This window comes from Pteropus vampyrus, unplaced genomic scaffold, assembly GCF_000151845.1.
Source record: "Pteropus vampyrus isolate Shadow unplaced genomic scaffold, Pvam_2.0 Scaffold14, whole genome shotgun sequence".
In the NCBI taxonomy this organism is placed as follows: Eukaryota; Metazoa; Chordata; class Mammalia; order Chiroptera; family Pteropodidae; genus Pteropus; species Pteropus vampyrus.
The window spans coordinates 385063-406695 of NW_011888795.1; the positions used below are offsets into that span (position 1 = coordinate 385063).

Sequence of the window (21633 nt, forward strand, 5' to 3'; positions counted from 1 at the left end):
TGTTCTGATAAGAATAAAATACATATTCATGTACAAACTATAAGGTATGAATTATATAATTTTAGTGTTTCTACATATAAGTTAAATGCTCTCATATTGCACTTAAAACTGGCATTATACAATATAAAGATGAAAGGTAAAATTCATGTTAACAATTAAAATTTTTTTTCTTTACTTAGAATATCATACAATGGCAAATAAAAACCACCATGACAGGTCAAAAGAAACCGCAGAAGAAAGGAAAAAGTTTTATTTTTTAGTTCTTTTAACAGTACTGCTTTCCTACTTTTTGAACAAGGGCCTCTGATTTGAATTTTGTACTGGTTCCAGGTTATTTTGCAGCCATCTCTGTCCTATCTTGTCCAGTATTCAAACTGGGACACAAACTGAGAATGACATGGAACACTATTAATAATTACACCTGGGCCACAGATATAAACTGAGCCTATCCTAGCAGCCTAGGATATATGGTCATCCTAAATTTGGAAGTCCATAATGGTGAAGAAGAAAGCAATAAAGGAATAAAAGCATTCTGCTTTCTTTATATCAATTGTAAGAAATTTTACAAAATTGTATTTGTTATGAAAATTTTCTTTATAAGTGTGTGTTTTGTTAACTAGTTGTTTTAACAGACTATATCATGGGCTTGGAAATGGATCGTGCCTATTCTTCCCTTGTTTTTCTGCACGTAGTCAGAAGGATCTTCTTGGTTATTTATCTTTAGCTTCCCCCAACCTTTGAAACCTTAACATTGAATGTGCTTGGCTTTCCTCTTACATTCTTAAAAGTTTGTGGTATTCTTCTATATACTGCCTTGATTTTTGTGCCTCTCCTTCCATCTTTGTGTGTGTCCTCCTACAATCAGAGCTCATTAGCAGAAATGCTGTTTTCTTTAGATACCTCCTCTTTTTTTTTCCTCATCAGGATCATTCATAATTTTAGGTTCTGAATTTTACTTTTAGAGCCATCCTTTCTGAGCCATACTCCATTTCAGAGGTTCTCATCTGTTTGAATTTTCTGAAGTTGGCTTTCCTTAAGTCTGTAAGTCCGAAGATATGCATCGGACTTGCCCTGCTTTAATGGGATGAACACTCTCTCCCAAGCTCTCATGAGTTTTTGTTCTTTGTTGGCAGAATCAAGTCTGGAGTATGAGTTCCCTTTGTTATAACCTGTTATTTTCAAATGATGAAATTTTCAATCAGACTACTTAAGAATTTACTAAATGCTCTGCTTTTTTAAAAAGTAGGAGACTAATAGACTTCCACAAATGTTTAAAAACGTCAACATTTGTCATTATATTTTGTCTCTGTGCTAGTTTTTTTTTAAATGTCTATAATATATCCTGTTCAATTTAATCTTCTATTTGTGACTTTGATATTTCTTCCCTTAAGAGGTGGAATTGTGTCCCCACCTCTTAAATTGGGCAGGCTTGTGATAGTGGCAGAAGGGATGCTATGTGTCTTTGGAGTCTAGATCATAAAATGTCATACAGCTTCTACCTGGTTCTCTCTGGGGATGCTCACTGTTGGGACCCAGCTGCTATGCTGTGAGGAGGACTAGGTCATGTGGAGAAACCACACAGAGAAGTCTCATGTAGGTATTCTGAAAGACAGCTTGAGTGAGGTCCCAGCCAATAACCAGCAACAATAGCCAGACAAATGAGTGATGATGCCTGCCAAATGAGATTAGAGCCCCTCAGACTTCACTTTTTCCTAATTGAGGTTTCAGACATTGTGGAGCAAAGACAATTCATGTCTGCTTTGTCCTCTCTGAATTTCTGATCCACAGAAACCATGAGAGAGAATATAATGATTGTTTTAAGACACTGAGTTTTGGGGGATAATTTGTGATGCAGCAGTGGAGAACTCATGTAATAATTAAAAGTACATTAATTAAGAAACAAAAGTTAAGACTAATTAAGAATTCATCATCTATATCCTTCTTCTGGCTGATCAGTCCTTGGTTTACTCCTATCTTAAAAAGCTATCCCTGTAATTTAGGTTCAATTCCACCAGGCGAAGTGAAGCTATGATGGCATAGTCCGCAGCCAAATGAGCATAGATTTCACTTCCTTTTCTAAACCATGCTTTTGTATGACATTTAATCTTGGTTATTAAAACAACTAGATCATCCCTACTTAGTATCTTGTGTGAATTTAAGAAAGAGTAAAATTAAAACATCTTTCACATACTCATGTAGCTGATTAACATAACACAATTCTATCTTGTTTCAGACTCCCTGCTGGAAAATATTCCCTCCCATTCCAATTTATTGAGTCAGAGATCATTTGGCTGCAATGAACAGAACCCATTCTAGCTGGCTTAAGCAAAAAAGAAAATTCATGAGAAATAGAAGAACCTGGTGGAAACCAAAGGCAAGAAACAAGGCCAGACTTCATAGGAACCGATGCCAGAAACTACAGAACTGATGAGAGCCAGGCTGGTTTGTCTCTCCAGATCTCTCTCTCTCTACAGCTATATTGTCTCTTATTTCTGACTCTTTAAGGCACATGCCTCATTTCTTTCTCTCCTCTCCTCTTCCTCTCTCCCTCCAGAAAGCAGTTTAGCATTCGGTTAAGGGCAATCTCTGAAGTCAAAATGCCTAGATTTGAATGTTAGTCCAACCACTTAGTTGCTTGTGACCTTGGGCAAGTTCCTTCAGCTTCTGTTTTTTAGTTTCCTCATTTATAAAGTGGAGATGGAGATGAAGATGATAATGATATTTACCTCATAGGATTTCTGGGAGGTTAAGGGAATCAATATATGTAAAGTTCTTTGAACAGTGTCCACTACTTTGCAAGTGTTTGCTTTCATTATTACATTTCTCTGCTCACTTAACCACGTCCAAACATGTGCCCCAATCCCAGCTTCATATCCAATTCATAGTTCTTGTGCCTAGCAGAAATCTATTATGTTTCTGAGACCAATTCCATACTCTCAAGAGAGAGCATCTGATTAATCCAGCTGGGGGCACATGTCTACTCATGGTCAGAGTAGCTGGGCAGAAGGTAAGGGTCTGGGTGATGGCAGAACTTTGCAGGGATGGGGGAGTAGACTTTTTGAGAAGAGAACATGGGTTGGTTCTCAGAAGAGGGTTTGCATTCCACTACTCCCATATACGTAACCACCTACATTTCCAATATGGCAGTTCTGGCACTTTGAGAGTCAGCTCTACTTCCCTGCTCAGCAGGGGCCGTTCATATTATTGAATGACCCAAAGGGCATGGAGAGAGAGGCTCCCCTCAGCCAGAAGTGCACCTCTCTCTCTCCCACATAACTAGCTCTCTTCCTTATGCTTGGTTCTAGTCCCCTGCGATGCCAAAATACAAGTATCTCTTCATGGCTTTTACAAATCCTCACCTCACCTAGATGTTTTCCTCTGAGGTCATAGCAAATTTTCCCTCTCATAGAGACGACAGAAAGGAAGAATCACTTTAGATCCTTCCCGTCTGGTACTGTGACTTTAAGCTATTCAGCATGTGGTGACTATTTGCTTGCTTAGAATCCTGCCGGTAATGGAAACTTTGAGAAATAATACTTAAAACTTTTGATCTCACCATAAAGAAAAAGAAAATTAAACAATGTTGGACAGAAAGCTAATTGGTTTATCAAAAGGATAATGAGATTTAAAGAAATAACCGTTCAAGTCTCCTTTCATTTCTATATGTCATTCTAATCTCCATTAGATTTGGTCATTTGGGGTAAAATGTTCTGAAAATACATATTTCAAACTCTGATCTTCAGAAATACTTGAATGTCATGGACAAATCGATAATACTTTAAATCATGAAGCAGAGCTCATTAGCTGTCCTCCCTGGGTGAGGGGACGGCTGCATCTGCCCACTCGGTGCCAAGCCAGCCTCCAAACTGGCAAGAGCTGACCTTTTCCCAGAGCTCACTTGTTTTCCTATGGGTGAATTTTTCTGTAAAGTCTCAAAAACCTGAGGTTTCAATGGCTGATATTCTTATTGTTTTAGGATGTTACAATTAGACTTTCTTCCTTTGTGTCTGAGCATTGTGCATTCTTAAGAAGATCCTTTCAGATAAAACAAGAGGTTATTGTAGGTGGAAATGACCCATGGCTGATTATTAGCTCTGTTAAATGACCGACTTAAAAGGAGATATAATGTTCCCATCAACTATAAATGAGAAGATTGCTCACAACCTATGGTCCATATTCCCTACATCCAATGCCCTCATTTCCTCTCCTCTGAGTCATCGTTTAATGAATGAATTGCTTTCCTCATTTTTTTCTTCATGGAAATTGCTCTCTAGGCAAGATTATCAGATTTATTTGCAGTTTGAGCCCGAAAGCAATCTCTTTCACTCCATCCACTTTAAATAAGAGTAGACAGAACTATTCTAGTCCAATCTAATCGAAGCTTAGAAACAAAGTAAGTGTGGCTTGTTATTAAATTATTGCTAAATACTTAATAAACTATAGGTGTCAAAAATATACATGTAAATACTCCAGAGAATGCGGGAGACAATTAACACAATTTACTTCAATAATAATTACAGAGTCACTTATGCTCAATTCAGAAGCCTACAGGAAGTATTATATTTTTTGCTGAACTTCCCTGACCAGCTTCTCCAAAGAGGCTACCTGACTTCTCTTTAGCCCATCACTTTATTTTAACTATTTTGTATAGCACTTACCACTCTCTGATATGTTTATAGTCCTTGTTTCATTTGTTTTTTACTTATTTATAGTTTGCACTTTCTGCTAGAAGGTAGGAAGGTCAGAGCCCTTTCTGTCTCTTTCTCGCTACTGTATTCTCAATGCCTAGAACAAAGCCTAATATAAAGTAGGTACATAATGAATATTTGTTACATTAATGCATCTGCAAGTGCCCAGGGTTTCCCAGGCTTAAATCAGCTTCTAAAGAGTGTATCGTCTACCTTCCCGGATCCTCGTTGTTGTGGAACCCTCTCAGCTCTCCATAATCTATGTCTTTGGAACTATAGCTGTAGTTGTAGCTGTAGCTCTTGCTGGCAACGATGAGGGTGGCTAGGTGATCAGTTTGTTGGAGAAAAGGAGAGAGAACATTTGGAGGCATTTCATAGGCTAACTTCATTTTCAAAAGCCGTTTTTTCCCTTTGCACAAACTCTGAAAGAATCGTGTTTTCATCTAGATTAACTTCATTTTCAAAAGCCGTTTTTTCCCTTTGCACAAACTCTGAAAGAATCGTGTTTTCATCAGTCAGGTACATAGAGTGCAAATCCATGCAGCAGTCCATGAGGTGCACTTGAACTTCAGGAAACACCCAGAAACTAGACCAAATATGTGATGGGCAATTAAAACTGTAATTCTTGCAACAGAGGGTACAAAATGGAACCAGACTCTCCTCAAAAACCTCCATATTCCTGAATTCGATCTTGAAATCTGAGTCATCTATGACTTCAACCCCTTTCCAACTTGTATCTCATCCAAAGCACATCCACGTCCTCTGCAAAACCCTCTTGATTTAGCCATTGCTCTCAAGCACTGACGACTTCATGTTGCAGGTCAGTTGTTCATCATTTATGTTCATAGCCATTCATAGAATATTAGTTCCGTGTGGCCAGAGACTGTCTGGTCATTTGTCTTCCCCTTTCTCAGCATGATGACTTTTATGTAGTAGGATTTAAAAAATATATATTACCTGCCTAACTTTCATGTATTCCTATATAACAATGCTAATCTAAGAAGTGGGATTCATACATAAATATTAAATGTAATGGAGATATTTAAGGATGATAAAGCCGTGTGTCTTTGTTGTTAGTTCCTGGTTGTCTTGCTGCTCCCATATCAAAAGCCAAGCCTGGGAACGGCACTTGTAATTCCTTCTACACTGTAGAGAGGGGCCCTGTTTTACGCATGGTGATCAGGCTGTGAGGGCTGCCCTATGGAAGATGGACAAAGATAAAGGATATAATATGAGAAGTGGGGATCCACTCCAGGGGGCACTGGGAGAAGTAAAAGAAATAAAAATTGGGGAAAGAAATAACGAGGTCAGAGTTTATAGTTTACTCCACCCCCAAGTTTGAAATCCGGAAGGGTGGGGATGCTAGATAGTTTGCGGGGAAAGCCAAAAGCAAAAGTATTTTAGGAGCCTTCCATTCCATAATGGCATTCTGTAAGGAAATTGGCTTGCAGCACCCCATTACTAACAGGAGGTGGCCACATTAAGAGCTAAAAATGGCCTCTTCAGAAAATGGCCTACATCAGGGCTTTCAGACCTCACTCAAGGTTCATGTGCCATGGCAAGCCCTGTAAGTCCCCATATGTCCCTCGGAAAATAGAAATGAGGTATAAACCAGTGGGCATGACAGGGTGCTTCGTGGTGAGGGGCAGAGTGAGCCCACATCAGAGGTCTTAGGATAGACGGAGGAAGTGGCTGAGACTCAGAGGGTTTGAGCCATTGAGGGAGGTACTCCAGGCCCTGAATGAAGTACAAAGTCCCCTGTGGAAACCAGAAACTGCTCAGATACCTTGCTGGCAATAGGAGCCCACAAGAGCCCAAAGGCCAACACTGGACAGGCAAGAGCTCCAAGGCCACTCCCCATACATCCTGGGGTAGGATGCAGGGAGGGGAAAAACAGAACGTCTAAGCATTCATACCAACGATCGTCTCAAAACTGAAATAGACTGGGCTACTGTTGATTGGCAAGTTATCATTTTCTTTCTTCCCATTACACAACAGGGATAAGACTCATGAGGAAGATTAGGTCGATCATAGAAAAAAAAGCCCACATTTTCTCTTTACCTCTGAATAGTTGTGTATAGATTTGCGAATGTATTATACATATTTATTAAATACTTGCTCTTTCTTTATCTAAAGCTTCATTAAAAATATGATCTAGTGTTATGAATACCAGTGACACCAAAAACTTTAGAACTCTTTTAAAAATTGATATCTAGCAAATGGATGTGGTTCTAAGATAACTCCAAGTTAGAAAGAGTTCTTCAGTCTATATCATTGTCTTAAGAACAAAGGACAACTCCTTGCTTGACTTGTCCAAAGCCACACAGGGTCCTCGTGTGTACTAAGATAAGTCCCTTCGGGGATGACTTCCAGCCTCCCACCCTCCCCTTTGAGTGGCGCTGAGATGGGTTTTTGAGAGAAAAGGAAGGCAAGGTGGCATAGAAAAGGAGAAAGCTCTGACAGAAAGGCATTTTGATAAACATGTCAATATATCACTGTACAATCCTCTGTCTTTTTCATCCTCTTGATGCTTGTGCTCTGCCGTGTATGCCACTCTGTCCAGGGGAACAAGTGTGCTTGTGAGCAACCTTGTAACTGAGTGATAATAGCTTAGGTAAAGAGCTTTGGCCAAACCCTTCCCTCCCCTAACCTGTCCTCTAGGCCCCAGTCTTCAGGAGAGAGCACAGTGTGTGGCAGAAGGAGATGGGACCTGTCTGCAGGTCTCCATCCATTATCATCTGTGTGCCTCCTTTTGCTGTGACCTCTGGAAAGCCAGGTCTCTGCTGTGTATCCATCTTGGCATCCTTGAGCTATTTTCCCCTAGGTTTGAGGAAGGAGTGATGCCTGAAAGAATGCATAATTGAGACTGAGTGATAGACCAAAGCACTTAGAAGACAGTAAATTTCTGTGGGCTTGATTTGACTGGAGAAAGGTCAAAAAGCATATTAGTCTGCCACAGAGGAGATTTGTTGATCCTTGTCTTCTCTTCACCTAAGAAGCAGGTTTGGGGAAGCTGTAGAGCAAGGACCCCCAACCCCCGGGGCTGTGGATGGGTATTGGTTCAGGCTGCACAACAGGAGATGAGCAGTGAGCAAGTGAGTAAAGCTTCATTTGAATTTGCAGCCGCTCCCCAGAACTAATATCACTGCCTCAGCTCTACCTCTGATGATCAGGCATTGGGTTCTCATAGAAGCACTGGTTCCTGGTACCAAAAAGGTTGAGCACCGCTGCTGTAGAGGATCCTGGGGTAGCCTGGGATTCTGGCTTGACAGTAAGAATGGCAGCGTGGCCCAAGTTACTCCTGATCAAGAGGAGCCTTGAGGATCTGGGGTAATTCTAGAACAAAGTAAGTACCATCAAAGCATACTCTGCTTTCAGTTACCTAACAAGAGCCCCAGAGGGATTGTGGGACTACAAGAAGGGTTGGGAGAGGAGAGCGAGACCCCACATATCTAGAATAGCCATTTTAATAAGGAGACTGGAGGTGGATGGAAATTTCCTTGAGGAAAGATATTTGAGAAGACCAAGGGGAAAGAGGTGAGAAATGAAGAGGTTCCTGAGACAAGGCTGGTGGCTGGAGGGGCAGTAGGGAATGGTGGAGAGTTGGGATCACAGCTGTTTGAGGGTTGGGAGTCATAGCTGATGAGGGGAGAGAGAAGGCAAAAGGTGCTAAATCTTGGAAATTTCATGGAATACTGAAACCTTACTAAAATCATAGACATCAAGAGACAGAGGTCTCAACTCTCCAACACCTCCCACATTTTTTAAACAAGAAAACTGAGGCCAGTAGATCAGGGCCATAAGCCAATAGCCCAGGGATATGGTGGCAGGGATGGGGTAAGCCCAGGCCAGGCCTACTGGCTCCCTTGTAGTGCTTCTTGAGTCTTGTGCAGCACCTCTGTACTCCAAGAAGAAATAGTTTGACTCAGGAAGTAGCCAGAGGGACAAGAGGGGCAAGGAGGATTTAAAAAAGTCAGAAAATCATCCATGAAACATTGCCCAATAATAACAGATAGCATTTAGTAAACACTATATAATCTGGTTAAAGCTTTGGGAGGAACCAACAAGCCACTTAACCCTTCTTAACTAGAAGGAAATTACTGATGTAAGAATTTAGTTGAGGCCAAATCCTCTTAAAAGGAGCCCAGAGCAGCCATGAAAATCCAGTGCCACCAAAATCTCCTCAACGTGACCCCAAGGGCAGGGTAAATGTGTTGCTAATGAAGGATACATTCACTTTTTAGACTGTACTGTTTCTGAGGGGGAAAAATTGTTTGCTTTTGGGAGATATGCTTTCTTTAATCAGTCAACCAATTAAAGAAAGAATTAGGCCTGTTACAAAAATTCATATGAGAGGATCCTATTGTCTAGGGCCATGGGTCTAGAGCCCCTTCCCCTAGGGCCATAAGACAGGATGGCACAAACATCAAAGCTCCTTTCTCTGCCACCAGGGTGTTGCCAGGGTCTTCAAGCCTCAAGATGGATCCGGAAGAGAGAGTTATTTATGATTTTTTGGACTCAAAGATTAGAGATTGTGCCTACAAATCTGAAAGCAGGTGAGTCGGGTTAAGGGAGGGAGGATGTGCTATCAGGAAGCTCACTATAGCATTGTTATCTGTAGCAGGGATGTTGAGGGTCACCCAGAGTCCATCGTGGGGAGATGGGGAGGGAAAGCGGGCTGGAAGTGCACGCAGCAACACCCATGGATCTTAAAGGCAGAGTATTGGGAAGAAGGGAGAAACAGAATGCACTCTATGAAAGAGCACCATCTACATAAAATAAGAACACATCACATGAAATACACAAAAAGATACACATTGAATCAGCGATTGCCTATAGGGAAAGGAGAATGGGAGGGTGTATGCAGGAAAAAGGGAAGGAATGACTAACACAAGAGCAGGGCCTTACACAGACAGACCAAGGAGCATGGTGTGCCTCTTACACTTGTGGGGAGAAAATGGGCCAATTTTCCCAATGTGTAATGTGGCTTCAGAAATAGTCATTGAGGACAGAGAAATGCATTGCAGCAGACATGTCCTTGTGTGCAATTTTATCTGAGGCCAAGATAAGAGATGGAAAAAAAATGAATGTCATCTAAGCAGTTTTAGTGCCCTAATCTTACCTAAAGCACCTCTCACGGCAGATGAGGATGGTGGAAGAGGTGATAAAATTTCAGAGTGCGAAGGGATATTTAGCGGTCATCTCAGTCTGGTGGGTGCTGGAGAGAACAGCAACAGCGACTTGCACCACACAAGGATGAGAACCTAGGCCTCTGGCTCCCTGGTCAGTGCTTGCCTACCTGTGCCACATCTCTGTCGTTCTCAAGTCAGCTTGGAGGGACAGCTAGCTCCCTCTGGCCCACCCATAGACCCTGTTCCTTCCCCTCTGCAACTTCTCCAACCGGCGTTTTCATTCTTTCTGGAGAGATGATTGCTTCTCAGGAAAAGAATGAGAGGCAGGGAAGCCAAGGGTTGCCTCTTGAAACTGGTGGGCGAGTGGTCAGGGGTGAAATTCTGAACAGAGGCCATAGCTGACCTCCCTCCATACACCTTCTTTTCCAGCCTCTTCCTTACATCCTCGCTTCCCTCCCCAACCCTTCTAAGCTCACCCACTCCTTCTTTTTGAACCTGGGGTGGAGGACCATGGCCTTAAGGTTTTAAAATTCTGGTTAGTTTATTTTTCAGAGACAGACCCGGGCCCTGATGCAACCCCAGTGGGGCCTTCCTCAGCGGGAGAATCGGAGCCTGTCACAGCACATTTTCTTTCTTTCCACCAAAGCAAGAGACACTCCCGGAACACAAAAGACACTGAGAATTCTGTCTCCTTGGGGAATTTAATTATTGCCATTAGTTGCTCTCTTCAGTAGGGCATCTTTGCCTCACTGCTTCTAGAGAAGAAGGACATAGAATTCCAATTCTTATTCAGGCTGGGCGGGAAACATTCCCACACAGGGGCACAGCAGGAAGTAAGATAAATGGCCACCTACACAGTTTCAGAGGCTCCGAGCCCCCCAAACGCAACCATCATGCACTAGCTGACGCCTCAAGTCCACCATCAGAGTTTTATTCCCTTAGCTTTGGAGTTTACTGGATAGTTGAAATTCATATTTTCCTGGAAGGGATGAGAGCTATGACCAGCCATATGCAACTTAGTATAATTTTTTCAGACCACACTCCAAAAGCATTTTTTAGAGCCAGAGAGGAAACCAGATGGCTAAGAAAGAAAAGAAAATTGAGGGAGAAAAGGGCCCACAAATTAGAAAGAAGAGAAGGGCCCACGAGGAGGGAGGCTGGGGCACAGTCGGCCTAGAGCTGTGGACCTCAGTGTAGGCCCAGGGGCAGCAGCAACAGCTTCACCTGGATCCAGAATCAGACAAGCAGATTCTAGGGCTCCATCGCAGACCTGCTAAATCAGAAACTCTGATGCATTGTCAAGTTTGATAACCAGTCTCTGTCCTATGCGGCCAGATCAGCCCCCATCCCACTGCTCATTAAACTCCCTTCTCTGATTTGCCTTCTCCTCTGCCCTGCAAGAATGAGGCATGAGAAACCGCCACCGTGTGTGTGTGTGTGGTTAGAAGAGTGTTTGGCACGCCGTAAAGCTCCGTAGCCATAAGAGGTGGAATGGTGACAGAGAGCAGGGCTGCCTTTGGCCAGAGGGGCAAAGGACTTGGGGTGGAGCTGGAAAACTGCTGATGAAGTTTGATGAGTGAAAGTTAGTGATTAACTGAAGAAAGTTCTTGGGGCAGCCTTCTGGGCATACGAGAAACTCAAGCAGGGATTGTGTTGAGTGAGGAGGTAGAAATACAGAGACAGAAATGTGAGAGAGCTCAAGCCGTGACTGGGACCATATAAGGTGTGGGTTCTGGGCCATGAGGCACCGCAGGATGGGTGAGCTTACCTCCTCCCTTCCCTCAGAATCTTTTCTCTTTGGGTCAATATGCTCAAGATGCATCTCTTAAGCCAGTTCACCTCCTAGTTACACCTTCCCGCAACCCTCATCCCTGGCGCAGGCTACCCTTGTGGCAGAGGCAATGAGGTGCCCCAGAGAATCTGATGGCGAAGCCTGAAGCAATCCTTGGTAAGCTGGACATGTCTTTGAAGTTCTCTTCCCTGCTCTATTTTCCTCCATAGCACATGTCAGTAGCTGAAATATTATGTTTTTATGTGTTTCCTTCTGCTAGAATGTGAGCCCCATGAGGGCAGGGATTTTTTTTTTTTACTGTATTATTTACTGCTCAATTCTCAGGGCCTAGGACAATGCCTGGTACACAGTAGTTGTTCAATAAATATTTGTTTAAAAAATGAATAAATCTTAAATTTGTTCAAATCTTAAAATTTACTCTATAATCTCTAAATATGTATTTTTAATGTAAAAATGATTTCAAACGCTTGAGTGAAAATTGATGTCTCATGTCTTCCACAAAGCTGGGGCATCAGATGCCTGCACACACCACAGCTCCAGGCTCCACCACAGAGTGAAGCTTCACTTATGATCAGACAGCCGAGATGAGAGGATGGGACTGTGAAGGTCAGGGCCTCTTTGCAAAGGGAAAATCAGTTTATGAAGGCTTAAGTCTCTGTCTCAGCCACATCAGATTTTCTGGGAGGTGGAAGTACAGGAAAGTTATAACCAAGTGACAAGACAATGTACAAATTTGTCTGTCCAGTTTTGGCACACAGCGGGTGCCCAGTAAGGTTAGAAAATTTTCTATTTGCATCTGAACTTCAGTGAAATCTTTGCGAACAAGACATTCAGAGAACAGTCCTTGCCAGATTCCTTGACCTCAGGAACAGGATCTTTAGTCTCTTTGCTTTTCCAATACTTGGCATAGTATATGCCTTGAAGGTCCTGGATGAATACTTGATGAATGAAAAATAAAGTATTGTTTCCATTGATTTTTCTGGACGTTATATTATATTTCAGGCCTTGTGGCTGAAAATCATTCTAAAATGTATTCAGCAACATTTCTACATTAGCAGGAAAAGAATTTCCTCACATCTTCCTATAGGAATACAGAGTCTTGCAAATGATCAAGAGCAAGTACCCCCTCTCTCTCTGACTCATGTCATAGTGGGAGGCTGTGGGGAGGGATGCAAAAAGGGTATGAGATTGAATTTTTTCAACCCCAAGAAATCATGGGGCATCGAAAGAATTCTCTGATATGTTTTCCCTTGAATCTCAGGGTTAGGGTTTACAAAGAACTAAGATCATCAAGCCCCAATAGCCTAAAGTGACAAATGGAGAAACCAAGGCTGAAAATGAGGGAGGAGCTTCCTGAGGGCACTCAGTATGTGAAGAGCATCGTCAGAACTGGAACCCTGGTCTCTTGACCTCCAGTTCAACACTGTTTCCAGATTTGTCTATCTCTTAAGAGTAGAAAGCAGAAAATTTTTTTGATTTATTCATGTTTAAATTCTATATCAAGGGAAAGATATCAATTTGTCTATAAAGATGTTTACTGAGGTCTTACTTTATACTTAGTATTGACTTAGCTACTGCAAGGTATAAAGCAAACACAGAATGGTACACAGTGATATTAACATAAGACTGTCCAAACCTACAGAAAATTTTTATAAAATTTTATTGGCGTTTAATTGACCCAAAACAGAGGATATGCCTGGAAATAAGATCTCAAAAGACTGAGAAAAATGTTATTCGGAATGGCGATTTGCAGCCTATTTTAAGCATTTTGAATTAAGGAAGGAAAGTAAGGAAGATTACATGAAGGTAGGAGAGAACGAGGATTGGATTACAGGATAGGTAACAAGATTATGTGTTCTCCTGAGGGTGGTTTGCTTCTGAAGAGGCATTTCAAAGGTGTCGAGATGCACAGAAACAATGGACAGGACTTGTTTAAGGCAAAGATAAACCTTTACTAAAGAAGTTATAGGCCCAGGGCATGACGACCCACTGTGACCTGCCCAGTTAGAAGTTTATGATCAGATCACCCTATGGGGTTACTTTCTGTAGAACCCCTTTTTTGTGCACAGTGATGATGATCATCATCGTTGTAATAGTAAGCTTCAATTTTTGAGTACCTGTTATGTACAAGCATTGGGTGCTTTACATGTATTACCACAAATAATTCTCACAAGTGCCTTATAAAATAGATGTTAATGTTAGGCCTTTTTAGATTGCTCATGACAGGAACCTAACTCAAATAAGCTTTAAAAAAAAAAAAAAGGTAGGGGAGAATTATTTACATACATAAATGAAAATACCAGTCGTCTAGATTCTGCTTAGGCTGGATCCATGTGCTCAAACAATGTTGTCAAATAATGATGTCAGAATCTTCCATCTCCTCTATGTTAGCTTTACTTTCCAGTATTTCTTTCCCTGTGATTTAAAAGATGACCTCCCAGTAGCCCTGGTTCCCAGGAGCCTTACAGCATATCCAGAAGGAGAGAGTCCTGTTCTGACTCAATATCCACATCAGCCCGCCCCAAGACCTTGACTCATCCTCTTTGGGTCATATGTCTGCACCAATCATTACGTTTAGGAAAGTGGGGTACTTGGCAGCTCCATATCTCCATAAGGTGAGAGAAGAGAGCTTCTTCTATCAGTGAAATGGAGAAGGGGCAATTCTTAATCCCATCCTAGACACAGAGAAATCAAGTAATTGCCCAAGGCCACGGAGCCTGGTAGAGGCAGAGCTGGGACATAAACTCAAAATATTTACCTCCAAAATCTACGCTTTTTAATTTTTCTTGTTTCTTTTTTGGGGGGGGGGATGGGAAGATAATTCACATACCTTAAAATTTACCATTTTAAAAGTGTATAATTCACCATTTTAAAAGTGAGAAGCCTATTTTAATCATCAGTCTAGATGTTTTCAGATTTAGTGTCATCAATGCTCAGTTGCAAAGCGTATGGTTAGCAATTTGTTGCTGTTAGTGGTTGAATTACCAAAATTATTAAACAATTTAAAAGATAGAAATCAGAATCAATTGAAGATTACCCCTCTAATAATGTCATCCTCATTTTCTTGTATTCCGATGTCCTTTTTTAGGTATAGCCACCAAGACTCCTGCTGAAGAGGCTGTTGGCACCTGTTTTGAGTGTTTGCGGCCAGGCTAGCAACAGGTCTGGAAACCGTGTCATACAAGGACTAACCAAGCAGGTTAATCTGGACATTAGAGAAGTGCATGTGTGCAGGGGGAGTGGCGGGCGGGGCATTTCTGCTGGGTAAGAGAAGATTTAGGGACAGGGTTGAAATGCTGTGGCATAGAAGTATTAGACTTGCTTTATGGGGCAACAGTGAGTGAAAATTATAGGAAGAGAGATGTTGGCTCAGACAAGGCAGCAGCTTTTGAAAGTCCGAACTGTCATGGACCTAAATGAAATAATCTCGTGAAGCAGGCAGAGTGATGATATTATCATCCTTAACAAAGAGATAAGGAAAAAGCCCAGCAAGCAAAAAATAGCTTGTCTGTAATCACCCAAGAGGCGCATGAGACTGTGGGTTCCCCAGTGCTGTGCTCACTGCCCCACGCTGCTTCTGACCCCAGCGCTAAGCTTAAAGAGATGCCGCAAACAGGTGCAAACAGCCAGCAGTAAGGAAGTCGCAGGAAAGCTACCAATGTCAAAGTGTGACAAACAACTCTGAAGATCCTGTAGAGAGAAGGATCAGCCAGAAGCAGCGATTTTCCAGAGGAAAATAATGACTTCTGACAAGAAACAGGGATCTCCTACAGGAGATCAGGGATTTTCGACAGGAGAGCAATGGTTTATGACAGGAAAACAGAGATTTCTGGCAGAAAATGTTGACTTCTGACAGGATATGAGTGGATTTCTGACAAGAGAATGAGAATTTCTGAAGAGAGTGGTGATTTTTCTCAAGACAGATTTTTAAAAGAAGAGTGGTCATTTCTGACACAACAGTGATTTCTGACAGGAGAACAATAATCGCTGATACGAGAGCATGGATTTTTGGCAGAACTTTAGTGCCCATTACATAGGAGAGTAGTAACTTCTGACAGGAGGTTTTTGACAGGAATAAGGGTTTCTATTTGGAAGGACAAAAAGCAGCAGCACAGAAGAAACTAGAAAACAAAGAGGAGAATCAGGTTCCCTCTGGAAATAGGAGTCAGTCCTGGGTGTGGAGGGAGGTTATCAGTTATAAGAACAAGGTGGGTGATGGGAGGCTCAGTTGGGCAAGAGCCTCATTCCGCAGAAGGGGTTGAGTGGGTTGGAGGGAGAGTATCTAGATTTATATCACAGATGTGAGCATAAGTGACAAGGAAATGCATTCCCATCAAGAAACTTGGAGGAAGTAGAAGAGAGGAAAATCTGGTATTTCTTCAACCCCCCAAATTCAGAAATAATAAAGCCCTGGTTTTGATTCAGGAAATTCTAATGAAAGGTTTTGCCATATTTTTGGCAAGAGGGGCAGAATAGGAGACATGATCTCTCTAAAGCTGTCGCCCTGAAGTAATCCAGGAACCAGACCTTAGCGTGTGTGGAGAGAAATCAGCATTGTGGTAGAGAGGAAAATGAATCAAGGGAGGAGGAGGTATCAGTAGAACTTCTGATAGAAGCGGTAGGCTGGCAAAACTCTGAACAGAAGGAAAACTGATTTCCTTTGTCCCCAGCCTAGGTCATTTGCAGGGTCCTTTTCCTGCAAGCCGTTAGGTTTACTGTGAACAAAGCCCAGCAGCGCAAAACTGAAGCAGGATATGCCTCAGAGGGAAGGAACGCTTTTTCTCTCAGACTGAGCTCTCATTGACCTCAGCTCCAGGCACCACGTCTACCATGTGACTGAATTCCTGTGGGCACTGAGCGCTAGGAGAATTCTAATTGTGCACATCCCCAGAACAGCTGCAGCATCCCCAGCCAGGAGCTCCAGACTTGTACTTTCGACCGGATGTGGGGCTCAGCACAGCTCTTCACACTCAGCACTACAGGCCCATGGCCGAGACGAGCGCACACGGCTTCTCGAAGTTAACTGGCTCCCCCCACGGACCCTCTGGAGGTCCCTACCACTTTATTCCTATAGCCCCAGGGACTATGGTCTTTTCTTTCCAGCTGCCACCACCTCTCCTTCCTCTTGGGGTTCCTTTCGACCCCGGACTGGATTCAGAGGAGGGCACAGAATTCTCCAGTTTCTCCTCAACCCCTACCACGCCCCTGACCACGCCCCTGACTGGCCCTCAAGCTATTTGATTGCTGCAAATGCCAACTGGGAAATAGTCAAGGTAGTAAGGAATAAAATTATAGATGAGAAGGCAGACGCGATTTTTTTAATCTCAAAAAAATTGCATTTCTGAAGAGAATGGTGATTTTTCTCAGGAGACACTATGTAGCTTGTCTTTTCTCAGTTTGATAGTCACTGTAGCAGACCTCCCCAGACAAAGCTGGTGAAATCTCTCCTGTCCTCAGCAGTGATTCTAATTCTTTCATTGCTTGGGCCACTGCTCATCCACAACTTTTCAGGGACAGCATCAGCGTGAACCAGGAGGGGAACCATTCCAAGCCTCCGGATCAGTCCCTCTTGTGAAGGCTCACAAGTCTTCCTGGCTGGCTGACTCTGGGCAAGTTGCTTAACTTCAGTTGCCTCAACTGTAACATGGGGATAAAAATGCCTACTTTATGTGTTTGTCGAGGTGATTAAATGAGATTAATAAAGTATTAAAGCATCTGGTACCCAGTAGGCTTAATCAGTTAGATCCCCTTACTTCTCATTGAGAGAAAGCAGTACCATTGAAGGAAGGGCTGCAGCAGGAAAGGTTGTGCAGTTTGTGCCCTTCCAAAGGCACCCAGCAGAGCAGCTGGGTGGAGACTGGAATGCCACGGGTGCTTCACTTGCAGTGTCAGGTGCTCCGGATGGGGCTTTTCTGCACAAAGGCTGTGCCTCTCCTGCATCACCCTAAGAGCAAGCAGCAGCTACTGGGTGTCTGTGTCAGCACCCAGCCCATCCTGCTGGGAAAAAAAAGGAATGGCACTTCAAAGTCAAGCATTTATATCACCTTCTTCCCCACAGTAAGACCCAGATCCCCCTCCTCTCCGCGTCTTTGGAAGCCTTGGCGAGGTAGAGAAGAGCTGCTATTACAATGAATTCCCCTTTTCTCATCAGAGGGGTCTCCTTGAGTGGGAGCCAGTTTGCCTGCTTTTGGGGTCCGGCAACCACTCCTCTGTTTAGCTGGCCCCCAAAGAGGCTCTCTTTAATATCCCTTTCTGTCTTCATTTCTGTCTCGTATAGTTGGTAAGACACAGAGTAACATCTGCAAGAGTTAATCTATGTGTTTCCCCTTCACTCTACAATCTCACTGGTTGGTACCCAGGGCACCCCAGTCCACACTGACCAGAAACACATATCCACAGAAACTGCAAAGGGCTTAGACACACAAGCTCAGAGTGGACTCACAGAATCAGATTTTCCTCTCCCAAAGACTAGAAAAAACTGGGCTTGAGGAAGCAGGCAGAGGCAGCTGGACCCGGACAAGAGGAGTGAAAGCACCTTAGTCCTTGAAGTGAGGGGGAGCGGGTCCAGTAAGAAGGGAGCAGATGGGAGGGCACTGTGTGTGAGGCTCAGTGTGGACCTCCAAAGGTCTGGAAGAGCGAATGGTGGCTTTGGGAACCAGGAGCAGGGATGAGGCCAAGAGGGAAAACCTCACTCTTGAACAGAACCAGGAGTGGAAATTTCCCCGGAAGTAAGAGCACTGATGAACTCTACACTGCTGAGGGGTTTGACTGTGCTGGGAATGTTCTTTTCAAATGAAGGAATTTTCAGTGGAAGAATTAGTTACAAAAAGCGGTGACCATTTTAGCAAAAATCCTCAATTAATCAACACAAAAACTAATTGAATTTCTCAGGTAACTGGAAAATCTTTTTGTACTAATTTTAGGAAAAAGGTAAATAATAATCAAAAACAAATTGAGGCTTAACTTTTTTAAAACAACAAAACATCAAGAGCTTCCAGGGACCCCGCCCACCGCCCCCTGCCAGAGCAACCCATCCTATTACATTTTTACAGTAGGAACAGTTCGCATTCAGAAGGATGACCCTTGAATCACTAGGTCATCAAAGGAAAGTTTTGGTTTACTCAGCTGCCAGAATCCCTATTTCCTTTACATTATAGTGAAGTGGAGCCTGACTGTATTTCTAAATTAACTACAAGCTCCTTGAAATTGATTTTTCAAGAGTTCTAGCATCTCTTTGAAAAAGTCGACACTATATAAATTGAATGTCTTGTGCATTCAAGAAGGAACTGGTCTTTGAGAACCTCATATGGTTGCATTCTGCAGACATTTGGCTCGAACGATTCATGCTACTGGTTCTCAACTGGGGAAAGGAGGATATTTCCCCAGAGAATATTTGACAATAGATGCAGACATCTTTAGTTGTCATAACTGGGGGGTGATGGCGGGGGCTGGTACTAACGACATCTATAAGGGAGAAGCCAACACTATAATGCACAAAACAGCCCTCAGTGACAAAGTATCAGACCCAAAATGTCAAATGAGAATGAGAAATCACAGCTCCTGGTGGTAGAAAAAGAAGATATTCTCTTAGTGAAGGACACTAGGGTGGCTGCCCCAAGCTACTCACAGGCCTCAGGGACAAGATCTGAGGCCTGCCCTGTCAGCCATCACTTGGGGCTGGTCTTGCGTTGCCCAGGCTCTTAGGATGGTTGTATAATCTAAAGCCAGGACATCTATCTGCAATGAAATACAACAAGATGTTTGACTGCTCTCTGCTGACAACAAGGATACTCAGTTTAGCCTAGAGTAGAACATAAAAGGTTAGTTGTTACATGAGGACTAGAGACTGAGTCTGTTGGTCAGTTCACATCTTCCTTGAGCAGGACTGGGCGGGCTCTGCCAGTGCTCACCTGGTAGGGCTACCTCTTCTGGCTTCCACTGGCAACCAAGCATTCTCGTGACCAGTACTTTGTTTCTTTGGATGTGTTGATGACATCAGCAGAGTCTGACTTCAACCTGGGGCCAGAGTACACTTAAGATGATTGCATTACTTGGCCGTGACCTATTTATTATGTTTATGTTTTACAGTTTAATGAAGGATCTCCTTGATCTGAGAGAGAATTATTTTGAGAAGCCAGCTAATCTGTGAGTGGCTGGAGGTTAAATAACTAACATAGTTTGCTCTAGTCTAGTACCAGTATTTGTCAAAAGTATTCCTATGATATAGCAATTAATAAAATATGTACAATTTAAAAAATGATCATAATTCATAATAGCTTTGTCAATAGACATTTTCTCAATCATTGAATACTTAAAGTATAAATATTATCATGTGGGAGTGAGTCTGGAAATATTTTGATGATAGAAAGAAGGACTTATACTGACAAAAAGTTGGAAGCTATGGTTTGACTCTCAGAAGATTAATTTTCCATATTTCTTAGTTCTTGAGCAGGGAGACACAGAACCCCAGCTTGCCCTTTAACCTTCCACTCCCCTCCCCAGCCTCATGGAATCTGCTTGCTTGCTCTGTCTCTAGGAACAGATTGTGGGGAACAGTCTTAACTCATTGAATTTAGAAATTGTACTTTACAATTTCTAAAACATTTTCACATCCATTATCTCATTGGTTCTTCCAACCACAGTGAGGAAGGTAGAACAGGGACAATCACATCTACTTTATGAAGAAGGGCGGGGTGTGAGGACCTGATTCATCTCAGGATCTACAGTCCTAGAGCTGAGGCCTAGGCCCTATCTGTCCGCTGACTTGGAGCCCACAGCTCTTTCTACTCTCCCTGCATTGGTAGCTGACCCTTCTGGAGGTCTCTGACCCACCAAATATCAAATTCACTCCATAGTAACTAGTGGAGAAAGAGATCCAACAAGCATTTAAGAACTTTGACAAACTAGTCATTTCATATACTTTTGAGTTCTAATTAGTTTATGAGAATTGCACAAAGGTGCACAAAAGTAAAGAAAACAGAAAGTAGTGAAGAAAACCATGTTCGATTGCCATGGATATCCATGCTTACCTTAGGGTTCATATTTGGTACAACTTCCTGAAATTCCCCTTGAGGGTTCCAGGTGATCTTGGGGATCTCTGAAACTCACCTTATAAATCTGAAAAGTAAAAAAAAAAAAAAAAATCTGAACCAGATTAGATATTTCTGTGTAATTTTATCTTTGACATTCTATTAGTCTAAATCTATGAGTTCTGTCAACATCATCAAAGAACTCTCTAGGAGAAATAACTGTTTTGTTATTTTTGTTCAAGAGACATCCATCTATTCATTCATCCATTCATGTAGTTATTCGGCAAACATTGATCAAGTGTAAGGCCCTGTACTAGGCTTTGTACAGAGTACAGACTTGAAAACAGAAAAAAATCCATTGAATACAAACTCATGCAACTAACCTCTATGAGAAAATCAAGAACAGATACAAAAAGTCATTATAATTGGCTTACAATTGATGCTTTAAACCACTTTTGAGGAAAAGTTAGGAGCTCTTCTATTGGAATGTGAAATATGCAGACCAAGAAGCTTTCCTGCAAGTGACTCAAAAATTCTCTGAATTCTTTACAGGCACTCAAATGGCTAGTGTTCAGAGAAAACTAGTAATGGAACTCTTTACCTTCAGTTCTTTGTGATGAAAATCTAAAATCATAAAAACTTCAAAGCAGTTTCCAGTGTAACTATCTCAAGGGCAAGAAAATATTTGTTAGATTTAATCTAGAGTCTGATATTGACTGCTATCCACTAAAGGACTTTTTGTCATTAAAAAAAAAAATTGTTTTACACAGTGAAATTCCATTATTCATACAATATCTTTCTAGTTGATCAAAAAGTAACTACGTTTTATTTGTGAGGGGGAGATGGGATTGATTTGGCAAATGGAAACCATGGAGATATATCTAGATGGATATTTTCACTTTCACTGTTACATGGAAGATGACAAAATTAGGCAGGAAATTATAAAAGTCTATGTCACAAAGGAGGAAATTATTTGTGTGGTATCCGTGTAG

The 21633-nt window shown here is 42.2% G+C and overlaps 1 long non-coding RNA gene across 2 annotated transcripts; it reads right to left on the reverse strand.

Moving 5' to 3' along the window:
• Positions 1–13253: 13253 nt before the first annotated feature.
• Positions 13254–21118, reverse strand: LOC105306284. Of its 2 annotated transcripts, none has more exons than XR_002778043.1 (4): positions 21025–21118; positions 20642–20729; positions 19523–19628; positions 13254–17606 (listed from the first exon to the last, which is right to left on the reverse strand). It is a non-coding gene; the product is annotated as an uncharacterized LOC105306284 (long non-coding RNA). The 2 variants fall into 2 exon arrangements; XR_897140.2 differs by having other exon boundaries at positions 13254–17609.
• Positions 21119–21633: the final 515 nt, after the last annotated feature.